The sequence below is a fragment of the Pectinophora gossypiella genome, chromosome 12 (assembly GCF_024362695.1).
Source record: "Pectinophora gossypiella chromosome 12, ilPecGoss1.1, whole genome shotgun sequence".
In the NCBI taxonomy this organism is placed as follows: domain Eukaryota; kingdom Metazoa; phylum Arthropoda; class Insecta; order Lepidoptera; family Gelechiidae; genus Pectinophora; species Pectinophora gossypiella.
Window position 1 is genome coordinate 12,559,286 of NC_065415.1, and position 21,748 is coordinate 12,581,033.

Genomic DNA, 21,748 nt, shown 5'->3' on the forward strand with positions numbered 1-21,748 from the left:
CGATACTATCGATAGTTTTGTACGATCGATAGTGACCTTAATTTCGATAGTATTGTAAAAAAAATCCTATCCACTAACTTAACAGTGTCTCTTTAAACTTTAGAGAATTGCCTACTTCAAAACCAAACGTCCACTGCAAAAACACCCACGTAACATAAAATATATTAAATACGAGCTTTAAATGGTGTGAATTGTTCCACACAATGCTACATTCAATACTATCGAAATTAAGGGCCCTATCGATCGTACAAAACTATCGATAGTATCGATACTATCGATAGTATCGATAGCTTGCGCAATATCCAAGAGCGATACTATCGATAGTATCGATAGTATTGATAGTTTTTTGTTTTTCAACTATCGATACTATCGATAGTATCGATACTATCGATAGTTTTTCTTCTTTTAACTATCGATACTATCGATAGTATCGATACTATCGTTGCTTATCAATAGTATCGCCAAAAAAGAGCTATCGATACTATCGATACTATCGATAGTATCGATACTATCGATAGGCCTATCGATTGGGTAGATGATTTTGGCTGTTTACTATCGATAGTAAAACTATCGATTTTTCGGCAACACTATTATCTACGACGAACTGTCAGTCAAAAGTCATTTTTTTTTTTTTTGTTTTCCCCGAAGGGTAAGGCAAAGGGAACTATGCCCATACAGCCATGTCTTACGTATTTTTTTTCTTGATGATTGATGAAATGATGAAAGATGATGATGATGAAACCTAAGCCCCCACCCTCGGAGTAGACTCCTACTCCGAACCCCAAACGAATTAACTCAAAAGTCCGCATAAGCTTTCGAGTTATGAAGCGGCTTCCTGACACGAAGCGAAAATAGGCAGATACACTTTGTTTATTGAATACTCCGATATAATAGCACTCGCGAATGTCTTCCGACTAACTTAATGCGATCATTAACCACAAAACACCACTTCGTATTAATTATTTAGATTATTCAATGAAGAAAGCAACTGTCCCGTTCCCGTCTCCCGCTTAATTATTTTCGTTTAGAAATGATCGAAATGTTGGGCTCCGGTTTTCGTTTAAGAACTCGTGATCAAAATACTGGCTATTAGCAATTATAAAATAATCATAAAAATCGGTACAAAAAATAAAAACATTTGCTTCTGTTTTATCTAAAACGGGTTTTTATTATGTTTTGCTTATTATAGCTTTATGGCTTTTAAGTTTTATTTTAATATAAAATTGCTAGCTTATTTTTGGAACAAACTGGATGTATTGAGTAAATTTATTCTCACCTAGCTCAACATCAACACTACAGTTTACTTACATAATAAAGTTCATATTATTATTTTGATGTGATAAAGCCACAACTCGGCGGAATAATTAATTAGCAGATATTTTTTTTATAGTCGTGTAAAAAAAATCTTCCATTGCGGGTTGGTGAAGGTGTTTTACAGCTAATAGCCGGGACCGATTGCTTAACGTGCTCTCCGAAGCATGGAATCATCTTACTTTTTGGACAATCTGGTGAAGTAGCGTGGAGGAGTGTATTCCGTATCCCCTCCAATTGATTGAGGGGACGCCTGTGCCCAGCAGTGGGACGTATAAAGGTTGTTTGTATGTATAAAAAACTTGACGCTATACATAATGTTTGTGTGTGTGACCCATCAGATAAAGCGGCGGTTCAAGGAGTATGCTTTAGTTGTGGCTGGTTATTTATCTATTTATCACCCTTAAGTTAGAGCTATTCCACACAGTAAAATATTATCTATATATAAGTTTACATAAACATTAACCTAATGTCGTCCCACTGTTGGGCACAGGTATTAAGTATTACTTATTCTATGGCACCGGCTTCCCCTCAATCAACCGGAGGGGAACGAAGAATGTTCCACCACGTCTCCACTACGGTGCTTCTTTAAGAAAAAACTTTTATAAATGTTTTTTCTTTGTGAATATTATTTTTAATGCATATTCTTTTATATAAAAAAACTTAATGTCATTCTTTTCTGTTGCCTTTGCAAAACTAAATCAGACAGACACTTAATTACTTTACAAAAATAAAACTAATGTGTTCATAACAATATCTTAGATTACTAAAAATACTTTTAATTTTAAATAAATGATTTAATACTTTCCTAAGCGAATTACAAGTGAGTAGACACTTTAGTCTCATGGGCATCGATTTGGGCAATAGTGTCGAACATGGGCAAGGTCTTCGTTTCAGGGGTGAAGGTCAGGAGCAAAGCGGAGACGACGGCGGTAGACGCAAACAGAATCGACGGGAGAGCTGTCAATTGCGTTACCTGGAACAACACATTCAAACATCTTTATCAAAATGTTTTGTGAGCCCATGCAGGTCATCGTGGAGCATCCAAGAGTGAACAAGAGAGTTGTTTTATATTGAAGAAGAGAGTTTTCTTCAATGACACTTAATGTAAGTAAAGTGAGTTCTGTTTTTTTCCCAAGAACTCTGCTATCGTAACAGTTGGGACATTTCTACCATACCCATTTATACAACCGGGAAAGTCCAAAGCCCAGCTTTATCGAGAACTTTTGCGCATTATGAATAGCCTGTGAAACCACACCAAGGATTTATTGTCTAACTTGTGAATGTACTTAGCTGTACAGAATACTCGCCAGTAGCGGCGTGAGCGGCGCCAGCATGCTGCCGATCCTAGCCGCCGTGTTGCCGCAGCCGACCAGCGAACTTTGTACGCTGATGGGGAACAGCTCCAGGCTGTACATGTAGATAAGATAGAGGACTGACCAGTAGCGGCATGAACTGCGCCAGCATGCTGCCGATCCTAGCCGCCATGTTGCCGCAGCCGACCAGCGAACCTCGTACGCTGATGGGGAACAGCTCCAGACTGTACGTGTAGATGAGATAGAGAACTCACCAGTAGCGGCGTGAGCGGCGCCAGCATGCTGCCGATCCTAGCCGCCATGTTGCCGCAGCCGACCAGCGACCTTCACACACTGGTGGGGAACAGCTCCAGGTTGTACGTGTAGATAAAATAGAGGACTGACCAGTAGCGGCATGAACGGCGCCAGCATGCTGCCGATCCTAGCCGCCATGTTGCCGCAGCCGACCAGCGAACCTCGTACGCTGATGGGGAACAGCTCCAGGCTGTACGTGTAGATGAGATAGATAACTCACCAGTAGCGGCGTGAGCGGCGCCAGCATGCTGCCGATCCTAGCCGCCGTGTTGCCGCAGCCGACCAACGAGCCTCGCACGCTGGTGGGGAACAGCTCCAGGCTGTACGTGTAGATGCCCGTAAAGCACACCACCACACCCAACTTGCCCAGCAGGAACAGAGCAACTTTCAGCCAGGATATCGCTGTTGAGTGAGATGATTTCATCAGTCAATTTCGCAGATCATAGTTGATACTAAAACAACAACTATTATAATGCCCGTAACAACAGAGCACCCGTTTAAAGTCATCTAATTAATGAGCCAAAATAATTGTTTTTTTCTAGCTAATAGAGTTGGCGCGTAGATAGCACGTGATACGGGGGCCGCATGCTACGGGGGCTTAATAGAATATCCAATTGGCAAAATTTAATTTGCTTGTAAAAAAAAATTTGCTTGTAATAAATAAATTATGACAATATTTTTACAGTAGGTATCGAAAGAACCAGGACGTTCTGATTGGTAATAAAGATAGTTCATAGTTCCATTACAACATCACATTTACTTTCGAAAACAATCCCATAAAAAACTGAATAATAATTATGAAGCCTCCCCGAATAAAGTACCTATTGAGTACGGTCACGAGCATTAATATGTAAACACATTATACAGGGTGGCCCAGAAGTTCAGGTTCAAAATGAAAAATTAGATAGAGGGGCTCATTAGCTACCAGAAACACCCCCATGTATGTTCAGCAATTATTTACGGTTTAGGAGATATGACCCATTTTGTACCTTTTTCTAGATTTTCTACCTTACTTCAGAAATAATCATTTTGTCGCTATCCCTTTCTTAATAATTATTTTATTTTACTTCACAACTATGCCTAAGGCTGTGTACCGCTCAATCAAAGATAAATCAAAGTCAAATCAAAAATAAAAAAAAAAGTTATCGGAAGTCAAAGTGAGAATTCGACCAAAATTGTTACAGTTGTTAAAACTTCGCCGAAGAATAATAAACACATGAGATTGTCATGGACCCTGAAAGTATTTCTAAAAACTGCTCCATTTAATAGGCTTTTAGAAACATCCAAGAAAAGTACCCTTAATACGGGCAAAAAACTAAGTAATTTGACCTCAAATATTGCAAGACAGACAGATTTGAAGGAAAATTTGACATTCTCATACAATGTAGCTGCTTCTTTCTAACGTTGTTAAAGGTGCTCAAAGACACATTTTCAGTTAAAAGTAAATAAAAATCACGCTTATAATCGCTAACAGGGTAGACATAGCAACAATCCGAAGACAAAACTTGCAGTCACTTTTGGTATTTGTATTTTAATGAAGGTACATAGGTAGATTTCAAGGAAAATGTTATCCCCAAACACTGTTGGTGATTCATACTATTGGATACTAAAATAAAATCTGTCTTTGAGCACCTTTAACAACGTTAGAAAGAAGCAGCTACATTGTATGAGAATGTCAAATTTTCCTTCATATCTGTCTGTCTTGCAATATTTGAGGTCAAATTACTTAGTTTTTTGCCCGTATTAAGGGTACTTTTTTTGGATGTTTCTAAAAGCCTATTAAATGGAGCAGTTTTTAGAAATACTTTCAGGGTCCATGACAATCTCATGTGTTTATTATTCTTCGGCGAAATTTTAACAACTGTAACAATTTTGGTCGAATTCTCACTTTGACTTCCGATAACTTTTTTTTTATTTTTGATTTGACTTTGATTTATCTTTGATTGAGCGGTACACAGCCTTAGGCATAGTTGTGAAGTAAAATAAAATAATTATTAAGAAAGGGATAGCGACAAAATGATTATTTCTGAAGTAAGGTAGAAAATCTAGAAAAAGGTACAAAATGGGTCATATCTCCTAAACCGTAAATAATTGCTGAACATACATGGGGGTGTTTCTGGTAGCTAATGAGCCCCTCTATCTAATTTTTCATTTTGAACCTGAACTTCTGGGCCACCCTGTATACACTTTGGTACCATGTCACATTAACTTTTTAAGTCGCACTAAATGTCAAATATGTTAGTGCGACAGAGTCCTAAAGTGGGTACATTACATTGCTCATGCATGACTCTACAATGTCTCTTCAACCAAATACAGCAGTCTTCTGGATTATTGTATTGGTAGCTGGGTGATTAGAAGTATAAGGGTGACTGAGCTGATTAAGGATCATCAGGGTATCCAAGTACCAGTTGCTGTAAAGTTTAATAAATCCAAGTCTTTGAATAAAACGAATACATTTAATGGACTATTGAATAATATCTAAAATGGCAACATTGGAAACCTGTCAAATGTGAAATTAAGGTGCCAAAAACTTTATTAGTCTGTGACTTAAGTCAAACTAGCCGGCATAACGTTAAAGCAAGGACCAAGTATTTAAAGTGCGACCGGTCTTATCCTACAAAATAAGACGCCTTGCCCTCCCAACACGACAGCCGCGCCACGCGAATTAATATAGATATAGACGTAGCGAATGTTATCTACGTAGATAGGAAGTCGTATGGTTCGCTACGTTTTTTGGTCAAAGCACACACTCTGCTCCTGCAGTTTAAAGGCTTAATATAGATCGATTTAATATAGAAAGTATCTAACATACATACATACATAAACTCACGCCTATTTCCCACCGGGGTAAGCAGAGACTATAGAATTCCATTTGCTTCGATCCTGACACACTTCTCTTGCTTCCTCCACATTCATCAATCGCTTCATACACGCACGCCGGTTCAGAGTAGATCGTATTAAACCTTTTCTTAGGACATCTCCAATTTGGTCATCGTAAGTCCGTAAGTCCTTCTCGGTCTTCCTCTGCCAGCCCTACCATCAAGTTTCGGTAGTAGTAGAATATCTAAATACTTAAGTAATAGGTAGGTTCATAAATGTTTAAGTACTTGGATTCGACGTAGTAGGTATATAGCATCGAGGTCAAGAACGTGCAGATCTACTTTTAAGTGCCAGTTACGGGTTGGTACTGTGCTAAGTGATAAATATTAGATGCTTGTTTAAACTCTCCAGAATATTTAAATAGAACTCGTTACGGTCCACTCCATTTAAAACTCGTATTAAAGAGATAACACTTAATTTTAATCCTAAAACCAATCTTACTCAGATTTATTATAAAACAAGACTTTCGTCTTTATATTATTTTTTTTATATAGAAATTTTAAATAGATATTAATATCTACAGCTCTTTAACTTGTATGATCTTCTTCTATCGTGTGGGTTGTGAGGTGGACGGGCCTTTGGCGGCTCAATAGTAACCCTGACACCAGGGTTGATGAGGTTGGTACTTGTATGATAAAATATCAAATCACGTACGGCTCGATATCATGTAGGTACCTATTGTAAAGAGCAAGCCAAGAACTATGGGCGCCAATTATATAGGAGCCTATTGACAAAAGAAACAATGATGACTTTGATAAAACTGACAACTTTTTTTTTTGACGTGACTTGTTGTAGATTTGCCGCAGATGGCATTAACTACTTGGCCGGACGAATGGGGAGCGCTGAAGGCTCTCACCCGGTACAACGTTTAAGACAACAGGCCTGAGGGTGCCCAGTTGGGCGCGAACCTCGGCTCAGGGCGTCGTCTGAGAGGAAGAATATTGAAAGGATTAATCGACCCTAGTGGGTCGATAGCGATAAACGCTGAATGAGGGAAATCGTCGACCACGCCGGCGGGGTCGGTATCGGGGTTCTGAAGTGTTTGGTGTCGCGAGCTGATTGGCTGCCTCTATGGCTAGATAAAACTGACAACAAAAAACTTAAATATGAAGAAAAAACCTATCTAATACAATTATAGTGTGCTAATGTATATTACAGCAATGCATGTGGATATTATGTTTTGCCTACTTTGTAAACGATAATTCGCAGTCCGTAGGGATATCCTTGTACTTAAAAGCTGTAAATTCCTTTTTTTGTCAATGCACGTTAAGTATGTATGTCAAGTATGAATCGAATTCTTACGCAAGAACAATACTTAACACTTTATACTTATACCTTTTTAGCAAAAAAAAATACACCTTACCGTTTTCACCTTTTCCATTAATAACCTTTTATTGCTTTTTTTTCAAGGAATTTTATCTTACGCGTGTCTCTGTATTTCAAGTATATTCCAAGCTGTGGAAATACTTAAATACTACTTATCATAATTAAACCGTGAAATATCGGTATAATAGACCATTCATTGCGATCAGAGTAAATAATGTAAAGTAAGTACATTTCTTTTTTATTTATTGTAGTGGACCGACTATCTGACAAAAGCGTCTTTGTATAACCTAACTACAATGTGGTTGCCAATCATCATCATCATCATCTCCTAAGCGTTATCCCATCTGTTAAAGTATCCAAGCGGATATTTCACAAAATAAGATAACGAATCTCTGGGATGGGTTGTCGAATCTTCAGGTTACGTAAGCAACTAATTTGAAGATTCAACAGATCCGGTTTTTTACAGAAGCGACTGCCTGTCTGAACAAAATTTCAGGGCAAAAGCCCGCGAAGCGAAAACCAGCCCATTACAAGTTAGTCACATACCTCCAAAACGCATTTCTCGGGAATGTGAATTTCCTGACGATGTTATTCTTCCCTCTTCAAGTGTGGCTGCAAATATCCTTCTAAAATGATGGATAACCCTGTCACCATTCGATGCATCATCCATCTCATCTTGAATTGAATATCATGAGTGTGACTGCAGTTGGTAATTTTATTTACCGGGTGGAAGCCCACAGCGCCCCCCATTTATCCGGCCAAGTAGTTAATGCCATTTGTGGCAAATCTACAATAAGTCACGTCGAAATTTATAAAAAAGGTTGATAGGCTTTGTGATTCGTGGCTTTGACCACCCCGATCGGAATATGCTGGCTTTATGTATACGAAACCGTTTGAGCGCAAGTGCGACTCCCACTTGCCTGTTTTTTTTTTTTTGTTTTTTTTTTTTGTAAAAAAAAGATTGGCGTTACTCCGTGCCACCTGATGATAAATGACGATGCGGCCAAAGGTGGGTAAGGAACTAGTAAATGCCTGTCCATTCCAGCCTTGAACCGTTATTTTTAAATACCTATCTAATATTAGTCGCAGATCGTGAATCGCGAGAGAGACTTGGCATAAGATATAGTAAGAGTAACGTTCAGAACCGTTACTAGACACCTGAGTCTAGGTGTGCTTCTATTCTGGACTGGTAGTGAATAAAAAACAGAACACGTTAACGTGAACTGCTTATCTTTCCAAGCATGAAGAATAGTTTTGAGTTTTCAACTAGTCAAATCAGTTTGCTAAACGTCAAAACACGAAACTGCTATGGGATTTGTATGAAAAAGCAACTGTGATGTCATATGAAATGTCGCACTTATTATTACATTTTTCTTTATAAAAATACATAAATAAGTTGAATAGAAAAAAGAAAATGTTTTGTGTCACCTCTACATCTATAACAATTATCTGTAAGCCAAACATGAATTCAAACTCTAAAGTCGAATTCAGTGGTTTAGAGCTAAAGCCAGGATTCGAACTAGTGACTTTCGTTGATACATAATGGTGCTAATTCCTGTAAATACCATCTAATTTTATTTTAGGTTATATCTGTCATTTTCTTATCCGCCGAAAAGGAAAGGGACGGGTAATCGACAAGCATAAAATTTATGGAACACACGTCAATTTTAAGCACAAATCTAAAACAACCGTCTAAAAATTCGCCCGGGTTATTCATTTATTTACTCATTCTTCCTAAAATTAAGAGCTGTCAATCATCCGTCCCTTTCCTTTTCGGCGGATAAGAAAATGACAGGTATAACTTAAAGTAAAATTAAGAGATGTCTGCAGGAATCGGGGCCATTATGTTACTATTTGTAACACTACGGCTATTAATACTTTATCATAGTTAAAGCACATAATAACGGGTTCTTGCCGCGTTTAAATTGCGGATATGAGACTCCCGATATCCCCATTTAAACGCGTTAAGAACCCGTTATTATGTGCTTTAATTATGATAATAACCGCGTAAACTTAAAACAATGCATATTAATACTTTATAGCGTGGTCGCTATAACGTATTTATAATTTAAGGCCTGTTCGAATCGGTAAGCGGCCCCATACCATTAATTTTCCACAGGCCTTAGATAGTGTAGTTAGTAGATACTGGAAACGGCCCAGTATGATGTTTAAAAATTACAGGCGGACATTTCGTCGAAAGACTCGTGTATTAGTAAAATACTTGGCTAAAGTTGCAAAAACTCTGTAAAACCCTGAACTTTGCTCTAAATAATTCAGAACTATTGTCATTTTGAGACGCGCGTTTCAAATCATGAAACAAAGACACACGTAGGATTATCGACTATTGATTTTATAAATAAATACTTATTTTATGATCATTTTGATTGGCATTATGAGTTAGCTGTTATGCTGTCATTAGATTTTCCTTACTGTAGGTACTTTTGTACCCTGTACAATGAACCATCTAATACCTAAACAATATTTTACTTATCTTGCAACGTCTGGAGGTGAAACAGATGGTCGAAATTCGCCTCTAATTAAATAAAACAGTTACTGTCCAAATTGTTTGTTTTTCAACAGTTCAGTCACCCCGTTTGGAGTAAACACAAACACGTTGGTTTTACCTGTCTCTATATTTTCTCTTTTCATTTTCCTCAATCAAACCACCTGATTATGGCGAGTCAAGGAAAAATAAAATTACCAGTTTCGCACCATTCCAATCAGAAACGCCCCGGTTCTTAAGTTCTTATTACCAATGTAGCTGTTGCATTTCAAACTAATTTACATTTAAATAGGTACCAGTTGGCGGTTTCTAGCATTTGAATATCTACTTACATTCTGGCGAGTAGGTCTGCGCTATTAGGAACACGGCGCTCGCGAAGTATCCGTACTGTAGCGTGATCCTTCTCCCAAACTTGTTGAACGTGTAGAACGCGAGCATGTCTCCAGGGAAGGCAGTCACCGACGCCAACACAAAGTTGGTGTACTTATTCCCCGGCAGCAATACAGAATGAACCACCATCCCGTAGTACAGGAAACTCGACGTGAAGAAACAAAACGACGTCACTGCCAGACGTACCATTATCTCTTTCGAACCCAATATATCTTTTATATTCTCCTTCTCTTCTTGTATCTCCACATTCAGTCTTCGTCGTTCATTTCCTCTATTTCTTTTGATGTAATGTCTAGTTTGTTCATTTTGGCTACACATTTGAACGTGTCTTTAGCTCCGCTCATCTTTCCTCTAAGCATTTGCCACCTGGAACTCTCTCTTAATATTAAGCAGTAGACTATGAACAGTATTAGAGGGGAGTACACGACTAATATGAGTGACTTCCAATATTTTAAGCCCATCGCTATAAAGGCAAACGCTACTTCTCCTACGTACACCGCGTAAGAGAATATGACTCCTGCCATTACTCTTTTGGATTCTCCACCAACTTCTATCACTGTAACAACATTAAACTCATATTAATTTACGTCATAAATATATAAGAACAGAAAGCTCGATGAGGTGTGGGTACTTAGTTCATCTTGCGGTGGTTGAACCTCTGACTAATCCTATTGGGATTTAGTCGTAAGCTTATATATTATATAAAAAATATGAGTTACATATTGATCCTGTTAAAACTACTTCTCATCAAATAATAGGTGATGAAGAGTCAATATTAACAAGCCGTACTATTTTGTATTGTTTAGAAATTAATCGATTTAATGTAACATTCAGTGCCTAGGTACCTAATGTTAGTAAGTATGTAATGAATATGAATTACATCGTAAGGTAAGTAGGTACTGTACTATTTTGCGTGTACAGTCTCCTTTGACATTCGAAACCAGTCGGATAAGCGAAGTCTAGAGTTATTAAAATTTCATCATATGCCTCTGGTAATAAAATACGTTTTACTTAATAGGCACTTTTCATAAAAGACCTTGGAATTTGCAAACTTACGTAGGACCACAGCAACTGTGTAAAGACCCGATGCTAGTAGCGATTCTAGAAATTCTACACCCAAGTACGCGTAGTAGTCATTTAAAAATATTTTTATGACTCCCACTGCGCCGCCAACTGAGCAAATTATTATCGTCGGCTTTCTCCCAATTCTGAAAGAGAAAACAATAATAAGTACAAAGTTATTACGCATAAGGTCTTGTTTGCGAATTCTCTGACGCAATTAATTTGGTATATTCACCAAAATGATCGGCAAAAGTTATAACGTGACTTTAGTGTTTACATTTTTTCAGTTGATATTACAGACGGTTTTAAAAGCTCTAACGTACGCAAATATGTGTTTAAAACAAGACGAGAATACTTCTTATTCTTAGAAAATATCACTAATCACTTCGTGGAATACTATTTAAATATAAAACAGCGAATGGTCTTTACAGATGAGGATGACAATGATTTGAACTCTATTCTACCTCTACAAATATTGAAATAAGAAAAATAATTTATTATTTATGCAAATATTATTATTATAAGTTTTCTATAAATAGATATAGACTGAAAAATAAACGTTCGATATTTAAAGGACATAACTAATGACTCACAAGGAGAGAAAATACTTTCTATTGGTATTTGCGCAGGAGTGGTCTATACAAATATGTGAATAGCATGGTCACCTTACTTGTCAGATATCCACCCAGCGAACAGCATGGATACGATCATACCAGTGTTGTGTATGCTTCCCACCAAGGTTGCTTTCCATGACTGACAACCCAGGTTCAGCTGAAAAGAAGGAGGCATTTTACAACTTGGGTGACATAACAACGTACGGGAGGTAGGAGAGGGAGCCGTAGTAGCCAAGTTGGAAGAACGCTTATCTGTCACTGTAAGGTCGCAGGTTGGAATCCAGCGCGAGCCTAAACCTATGATTTTCGAAATCGTTTGGATCATAAATTATCAAGTGCTCAGCGGTGAAGGAAAACAACGTGACGAAACGTGAGGAAAAGAATGTGTTTCAAAGGTACGTGGCCTGACCTATTAGGCTGGTATTCCCTTTCGTGGGTCGGAGACCAAACAGGCCGTTGCTTCTGTAAAATGGACATGTCAAATCTTCAGGTTAAGTAAGCGGACCTTATAAAAAACGGCATCATAACAACATATCTAAGCTCACAACTGGGATAGTTAGAAGTACCCACACCTCACCTAGCATTCTGAGTCTAGTCTGTGGATCTTTGTAGAGTCTGAGCTAGAAATCGAATTATACGAAGGGGACAGAGCTCCCAGAATGTGTCTTGTGGAAAGACACGAGGAGGTCTTTGCCCAGCAGTAGGATCAAATGGGCTAGTAATAATAATAATGCAAGCAACCAGAAAACATCCTACAGCTACGTTAGATATAATGGATAGATGGATTTTGATCTTTACATGGATACTTATTATGTACTCGTTATTGAACCGTACGTATTAGGCTTAAGACATTTTTGAAGCTTAATTAATTTTTATTTCGATATTCTGGCATTTGAAACTCATTTTACAAGGTGTATTTACTTTTTCAAACTAGAACTATAACCCCTATTGGCCCCGATTCCTGCAGACACCTCCTAATTTTATTTAAGTTACATTACGTCGAAAAGGGAAGGGACGGTTGACCGAACTCAATTTTAAAATATAGAATAACCCGGACGAATAAAATAGGCATCTTGCTGGTATGTAACCCGTTTGACGTGTGCTGTGTTAATTCTGTCGGGTTATAGGCCAATATTGGGAGGGTTTTTAAAAATCCTGCCTAAAATTGACGTGTGTTCCATAAATTTAAGCTTATCGATTACTCGTCCCTTTCCTTTTCGGCGGATAAGAAAAAGACAGGTATAAGTTAAAATAAAATTAGATGGTCTGTACAGGAATCAGCACCATTATTACATAACAAAACACACTTTCACATCTATAAATAACTATTAGTTATATTTATTTATGATATTTGTCTATATAGTTATTGCGTCATTGGTGTATAAGGAACCGGATCTCGTTTGGCTATAATCTGAGCTAAAGAAAAACCAAATATCTAGTCTATAGAACTAGATTAAAGAATTTGTCTATTGGGATTCCTATATAAGTAGTAACCTGACCCCCTAACCTCATCTTCTCAGTTCAGTACAATTAGCCTCCTTCTATCGTGTGGAATGTGAAGTGGATTACCAACCTCATCAACCCTGGTTTCAGTGTTGATTCAGCCGCCAAAGGCCCCTGACATGACTCATATAACGACTACATACTTACATCGGTAAGTAACCAAGACCAACTGCTTAACGTGCCTTCCGAAGCACGGAACATCTTACTTTCGGACAATCAGGTGATCAGCCTGTAATGTCCTCCAAACGAGGAATCACAAAGTAATTTTTGTTGTATGTCCCCACCGGGATTCGCCCAACGCTCAACCATTGAACCACGGAGATCGTTACAATTGGTGGAGTACAATTAGTGATCATATTTCAATAAGATACCACTTTACAATAGTCTCATTGCGCGAGTGGCGGTCTTTTTTTGTAATTATTTATTTTTATTTTGGTGCAATAAAGTGTATTTGTATTGTATTGTGAGAATTGGGTAACCGGTACCTATGCAAAGTGTTTTTTATATTTCTTAAATGAGCTTAGTATTATTAAAATATTAATATTGACATTTTGTTAGGGTAATGTGCCCAAACTGTGTGGGTCCCTATAGTACTCAGGCCTAATAATGACCAATTGCGATTTCTTTTTATATCTATTACTTATTTAACTAACACAGTTGGCTCGACCATTACATATGACGGCGATACGGTTTACCACTTATCACGCTGGTCTAACAGAAAGCTCGGAGAGGTGTGGGTACTTAATTCATCTCGCGATGGATGTGATTACAACCCCTATACCGACCCCGCCGGCGTGGTTGACGATTTCCCTCATTGAGCGCTTATCGCTATTTTCTCTCTCGCTATTTTCCTCTCAGACGACGCCCTGAGCCGAGGTTTGCGCCCAACTGGGCACCTTCAGGCCTGTTGTTTTAAACGTTGTACCGGGTGAGAGCCTTGCGGCAAATCGACAATAAGTCACGTCAAAAAAAAAAGATGGATGTGCATCTGCCTATCCCAATTGGGATATAGTCGTGAGTTTATTATTTGTAAGTATTTGCTAATCTATTAACAAACTCTCTTTATTGTCTTTATCAAGTTTGACTAGACAACATGGAATTCGTTATGCTAAGTTTGTATTAGTTAATCTTTCAACAATATTTGTTCTGCATAATCATTTTAATCACACCAAGTAGTACGCATCAATATTAATATTATTGTTGTAAATATTAGGAATGAGACTGTAAAAAATAAAATCACATGAGAACGTTTTTATATTACTTTATCTCTTACTGTACACACAAGCTGAAAGCTGCTGTAATTAATTTGATTGTGGTCTTCTGGTACATCGACTTGCTTCTCAAATGGGGTGCGCGGGTTTGAACCCCGGTACCGAACTAGGTTGGCTCGTTATAGACGGCGATACGATAACAGCCTCCGTGGTCTAGTGGTTAGAGCGTTAGGCTCACGATCTGGAGGTCCGAGTTCGATTCCCGATGGGGACATTGTCGAAATCACTTTGTGAGACTGTCCTTTGTTTGGTAAGGACTTTTCGGGCTTGAATCACCTGATTGTCCGAAAAAGTAAGATGATTCCGTGCTTCGGAGGGCACGTTAAGCCGTTGGTCCCGGCTATTAGCCGTAAAAAACACCTCCACCAACCCGCAGTGGAGCAGCGTGGTGGAGTATGCTCCATACCCCCTCCGGTTGATTGAGGGGAGGCCTGTGCCCAGCAGTGGGACGTATATAGGCAGTTATATGACGTAGATACGGCTCACCTATCACGATGATTTAACAGAAAGCTCGGTGAGGAGTGGGTACTTAGTTTTATCTTCTGATAGATGTACCTCTGGCTACCCCATTGGAATAAAGTCCTTAGCTTATGTTATGCTTAATAGATACCTTGCAAATTTAATCTCCTACCGTCTTCATTAATTTTTGTTTTGGTTTCCCCGGAAGGGCAAGGCAAAGGGAACTATGCCCATACAGCCAAGTCTTATGTATTTTTTTTCTTGATGATGAATAATGAAATGATGAAAGGTGACGATGTATAATTAAACTTAAGGCCCCGCACTCGGAGCAGACTCCTACTCTGAACCCTAAACGAATTAACTCAAAAGTCCGCATTTATAAACTTTCGAGTTATGAAGCGGCTTCTTGCCACGATTCGAAAATAGATAGGTAGGTACCCTTTGCTATCGCAAATGTTATCCAACAATTTTTTTAATTAACCATAAAACACCACTTCGTATTAATTATTTAGATTATCAAGGAAGGAAGCTAGCATGTCGTTCACTTTCCCGCCAAAAGCCCCTACGTCTTCATATTTTGTTTACTTGCCAACAACCTCAAAGAAATTGTTAAAACAAAATAGGTAAGTCTGTGACGTCAGACGGTTCATTATCTTACTTTTAATGCCAACTGTTTACACATTATCTGTTTCCAAGTTATATATTATGATGCCATAAAGGTGAGAAATAATCTTAAGTCTTGAGTAGCTGGACTACATCCGGTGATAAAAAGTATTCTAGAACTAGATTTTGTATTTGAGTTTACTTACTACAGACCAAAATAAACTGCCTCTACTATCTTTATGATTTTATTGCAACTATAAATTAAATCTCTATGAGAAAATGGAATGATACGAAATAACATCTTATTCAGGTGACGTGAGAGACACGAATAGAGACAGAATTTCAGAATTTTAACATGATGGGCAACTATAATGTGTGATGGGCTGATCACCTATCATCCAATAGTTCATCATATTATTATCATCATGGTTCATAATATCCGTTCTAGGACTTTCTACCAAAAGTGGCTCCAAGTTGTCTTATGACTACTTGTGGCTCTTCCCATCCCATTAGGCAGCGGCGTGACTTTATGTAGGTATTTATAAACATGCAATGTGTATATGTAATTATATATAGAACGGATGTTAGTGACATCGTAACGAATACTGAGGGGGATGAATCAGGTCTTGAATCTTAATGTATGTAAACGCGAAAGTATGGAACTCAAAATAATTAAAACAACACAAACATTTTCTTGAATTTTCCGACAGGAAATTCCACTTGATATCAACTCAGAATCATGGCCTGAATCATCCCTCAAAGTTTTGGTTACGATGTCACTAACACCCTGTATATTATAGCTTAGCTAAAAGTCTGATCATAATGACTGTATAATTAATCTAACACTTTGTTAAATGTTCTGTTTTATAAGCTGTTGTTATCTAAATAAAATTTATAATTATATGTAGTATACTATAGTATGTGATGTAATCAAGTTTAAATACTCTTCCATAAAGGATTCACGTCCGCTAATAAAATAAATATGAACCTTTGTGTATCTTGATTTGACATATCAACTTAACTAAATTGGGTTCGACGTCCTGACTTCATGTTTGAGTGTTTACTTTTAAAAATTATCTTTGTTCCACTTATGTTAGAGATTTATTTGTAACTGATATAGAAAATTGCGTCCTGCTACTAAGAGAAAATATAACGCTAACATAGTATTTAGATCATACGAAAGTGGAGTAACCTCTATAAATATTTTTTATCTTCGTTCATAATAATAATAATAATAAAAACACTTTATTGCACACAAATTCACAAAACATTTACAGGATAAACTTATTCTAAGGTGGGCAAAGGCGGCCTTATCGCTAAGAGCGATCTCTTCCAGACTACCTTCGGCAAAGGATATGGTACATTTGTACAGCTGCAGTGTAGCGCGCAGATACGTAAAATAAAACAATAGACACATTTTATATTATATTCATACATATACATTCATTTATACATTTTATTCATATTGTCGAAAAGATCGATATACTCATCAGTGAGGGACTTTCCAGGCTTCGTTCACGAAAAACCATATAGATGGCGTTGTACAATTTTAACGTGATAATTATCTATTTTCTCATTACTCGGGTACCTACATAATTATTCCAAAATACAATGTAATGGTAGAAGCATGTATGAAAATAATTGTTGCCTAATATTTGGATCACATAATGTTCTCTTTGAACAGCCTCCGTGGTCTAGTGGTTAGAGCGTTAGGCTCACGATCTGGAGGTCCGGGTTCGATTCCCGATGGGGACATTGTCGAAATTACTTTGAGAGACTGTCCTTTGTTTGGTAAGGACTTTTCAGGCTTGAATCACCTGATTGTCCGAAAAAGTAAGTTGATTCCGTGCTTCGGAGGGCAAGTTAAGCCGTTGGTCCAGGCTATTAGCCGTAAAAACACCTCCACCAACCCGCAGTGGAGCAGCGTGGTGGATTATGCTCCATACCCTCTCCGGTTGATTGAGAGGAGGCCTGTGCCCAGCAGTGGGACGTATATAGGCTATTTATGTTATGTTATGTAATGTTTTCTTTATTTTTATCTGAATAATAATGGTGGTACCTAGATGTAATTGTGCCTGATCATTTAAATTATGTCTGTTATCCATGAAATTCGAAATTTAAACGAAGAAAAAACTGTACAGCGCCATCTATATTGTTATAGTCATTTGAACGTAGCTTGGAAACTCCTTCATTGAATCTAAGATCTCTTCTTTGCCTTCGAATGGACTCCGGTCGACTTACAACTATAAGCTGTACAAAACAGAGTAAGTACCAATCGTTTTCTAAGCACTTTCCTTGCAGTATAGCCAAGCGGACTTCGTACACACGATCGCAATAAAAAATGGGAGTCATATACCTTTTCGCCTTTGCACTTTTCATAAATGCATGGAATAATAAGCGAAATAACAAGTTCTATAATACTATTAGCAGCTCTACCTCTGCTATCTGTTGCATATTATTTCAAATTAAAGGTCGTCAGCTCTTTTTATAGATTCTAGAAAGAGTCATTGACATTTAAATTTACGTTCGGAAAGATTTGAAACTTTGACTTTGACTTTCACGTAGTAAACATCTCGTGTAACCTTAACAATATTTTTTTGGTGTAATTAATGTCGTGTGCTAGATAAAATGTATTTTTCCATGCCGTACCAGAAGAGATGCAAATAGTTTTTTACGCCACGTAAAAAAAAACCCGACCCGTACCCGTAGTCGTGGTAGCCCAGTTGTTCGAACGCTTGCTTCTCACTTTACCTGTCAAATCTTCAGGTTAGGTAAGCGGACCCTGTTAAAATCGGCATAATGCAATCGGCATAATGGGGTATGATGACGCCAAGTAATTTTGCATAGCTACCTATAGGTATGTCTATCAAAATGTTTCTAAGAGTATACATCTAAGTCTATCGGTTGTAAATGAGTAGCTACTTATTAAAATTTTAGGCACGTGTATATTTGACAGTAACTCTTTATTGGGGTCAATCGGAAATGTCTTAAAAACCGACCGTGGGATTATATATTTTATGATGTGATCATAAGCGATGAGCATGGGGTTAAAACGGCCACATCGAAGGAATTGATCTAAAAAAACAATATTGCAATTTAACATTTGCGCATATAAAAGTCAGTACGTAATGCAAAAAAATGTCAAATAGCAATGTTGCTTTTTAGATGAATTGCTTCAATGCGGGCTTTTTTGAATTGCCTAACTGTTCGTCATGTCTATCTTAGGACTTCATATCAAAAGAGGCTGCAAGTTGTCTTCCGACTGTTTTGGCTCTGCCTACCCCATTAGGGATTACGAACATGCAGTTTTTTATTCTAAACATGCGCTACATTTCAACTTAGCAACCATTTCGTGTCTAAGAAGATAGATGCATATTAATAGACGTACTATTACTATACAGGGCATCATACTTCATCTAAGTGGTTACACGTGCATTATGACAACTCGCAGTTCTTTCTATACTACATACAGTAAAATCCACACGAATTAAAAAGTCCCTTGCCAGCAACGTGTGCACTTGATTCACGGGCGTTACTCGTATATGCACGAGCCAAGATTATGAATGGCAATAAGTAATCTTTGCCAATCTATTTCGTGACCTAATTTCAAGTCATTGGTTTATTATCATACACGCTACCGCTTTCCGTAATAGACCATCGATTGTACGATAGTTTCCAACTAGTCAAATCAGTTACTTTTTACTAAACGACAAAACACGGAATTACTATAGAAAAGGCGAGTGTAACGTCATAGAAAAACCAAAAACGTGATAAAATGTCGAACTCATTATTACGATTTTCTTGATTAAAAATCATAAATACCTATGTTAAGTAAATGGGAAAACGAAAATATTTTTCGTTAGTTTTAGATCTGTTTTTATTTAGTAATCAGAATCTCATCATCTTTAACCTAGGACACATCTCAATTTGTTGAATACATAAAGGTCAAAGTTGATTAAGTTGATTGTGAGACTTCTCATTTTTGTTTTCCTAAGCATTCATCTTATATTAAACTATGACCAAAAAAAAGTTTTCTTTCAACAATAAGCACAAAACACAAAACAAATTTTGGTTTAAAAAATGATAAAATATAAAATAAATAGCTCTAATATAATAGCTCTAATAGCTCTATTCTATAGTCTCTGCTTACCCCGGTGGGAAATAGGCGTGAGTTTATGTATGTATGTATGTAATAGCTCTAAATACTTATATGACCACGGTATAATTCGGATTTGTCAATTTCAATAACAAAAGTAAAAGTTGAATGAATTCTGCTGATAAAAATAACAACATAGGAAAATACTGCACACACACATTTGAAAAGATTTTTGCTTCGTTCTGTGAGTTATCTAATATACTTTTAATGATTTTACGAATGAACAAGCCAACAGTAGCGTATTTTATTTTATATCAAACGATAGCGTATTTTTGAGGAATCGTGTTTTTCTAGCGAGTTCATTACGTTATAAAAAATGTCTTTCCTTCCTCCTTCTACTTACTTAGGAACTTCGGTTTCTAAATCAACAACTTTAAATCATAAACCGCAAAACCCACTTACCGCAGCAACAATAGAATTGTTGGTTTCATATATCCAGTCATGACATTCCTCTAGTACTTCAAGGAATGTTGTATTGGAGCATGTTTGATTGTTGGCATTATAATGGTCTTCATCTAGCACAGGCTTGAAGCATTTGGCGTCGACTCCGGAGGGCCACCAGCTAGGAAGGTCTATTGTGGATTGCGCATCGTCGCAGCCTGGGACTTTGCATCTGTTGAGAAAGAGATTTTATTAGGGCCCACGAACTCAATAATGCTGTGACAAACAAAAGAAGTATAATGATGGTTCCAAATTCGATTTGTTACTTGAAATTCAAAAATAGAGATTGAAAAAAGATTCCAAATATTTGAAATTTTTAAATAAAGAATTTGGCTATTTTACAGTTACAGGGTGCACGAGTGCAATTTGATCAAATAACCCTCCAAACACTAAAATCCGTCATAAAGATAAGTGCAGAAAACATGTTCCACGTTGACAGCAATCTCTCGTGATTATGAATTTGTTACCCATAATAGGTAATGATAATTTCTGTACCTTCTGTGTACCTACATTGTGAGGTCAATGACCGACCTTAACCGATCATAATGTACAACTTAAAAGTAGTTTTTCTAATAATTACTTTCATTTTCTAGATTTCACTTTATAATAAAAATATTTATTCGCGTTACAAGACTCATCTTTGTTAGTAACAAAACATCCTAATGTTAGTAAACTATAAAATTTTAAATAAAATGATATTTTTAAAACTGGGGACATGTTTCCCACAGCAATAAAGAATGTAGGGGTACCCTGTCCCCTATCATGCTCAGAATGCTGACAGTGCAAATAAGATTCAAACGCTTTTCCATGACTCTATATGTCTAGATGTTTATCAACATTATTCAGTATCGAAGTTATTAAACGGATAATAAAGTGTTATTATAAGTATTTATCTAAATGACTATACGTTCAATATAAGTTGAAAACATAGTCTCGTGACGGACAGTATTCAGTTAATTAATACAAGTCGCAACAGATTAATTGATTGCTAGGAGCAATGGCATTTGGTATGAGCGGTATGACTGTTCTTCTATCGTGTGGGTTGTGAGGTGGATTACCAACCTCATCAACCCTGGTGTCAGGGTTACTATTGAACCGCCAAAGGCCCCTGACATGGCTCATGTAACGACTAACGTGTAGGGCCCTGTGCCGAGGTTTTTCTTGCAGCTTCTTTTCCCCGGCTAAAAAGGTTGTGAGAAGCTGCAGTAGTTTTAAGCGGATGAGACGTTCGTTATGTAAAAATTGACGATTCAAAGTGTAACTATGTTACCTACTGAATAAAGATATTTTTGAATTTGAATTGTATTGAACATTATTGTCACAAACACATTCTAATGTGATTTTCTTCAAAAAATCATTGGTCTCAAGATTTTTAAGAGACCCCACACTAGCGTCTTTCGAGCGCCAGCGCCTGCGCAACGTTTACCTAATTTTTAGATCAGTAATATGAACCAGTAAAATGAAACAGTAAAAGGAATCCATTTTCACACTGATTGTACGCGACTAGAGCCGCGGCTACGCGACGCAAGCGCCGCGCACGCTCGACGTTCGGCAGCTGGCCAGCGCTGGCCAGCGCTGGCGTCGCGTCGTTGCGGCGTCGACGTCGCGTGTCCGTTGCG

General features: G+C 37.5%; 1 protein-coding gene and 1 pseudogene across 2 annotated transcripts in view; both read right to left on the reverse strand.

The window, feature by feature from the left end:
• LOC126371256 (organic cation transporter protein-like) overlaps positions 1–21,748 on the reverse strand; it is a 328,816-nt gene that overhangs the window by 262,172 nt on the left and 44,896 nt on the right. The window lies entirely within an intron of this gene.
• Positions 1,973–21,748, reverse strand: part of LOC126371258 (organic cation transporter protein-like) — a 32,754-nt pseudogene continuing 12,978 nt past the window's right edge.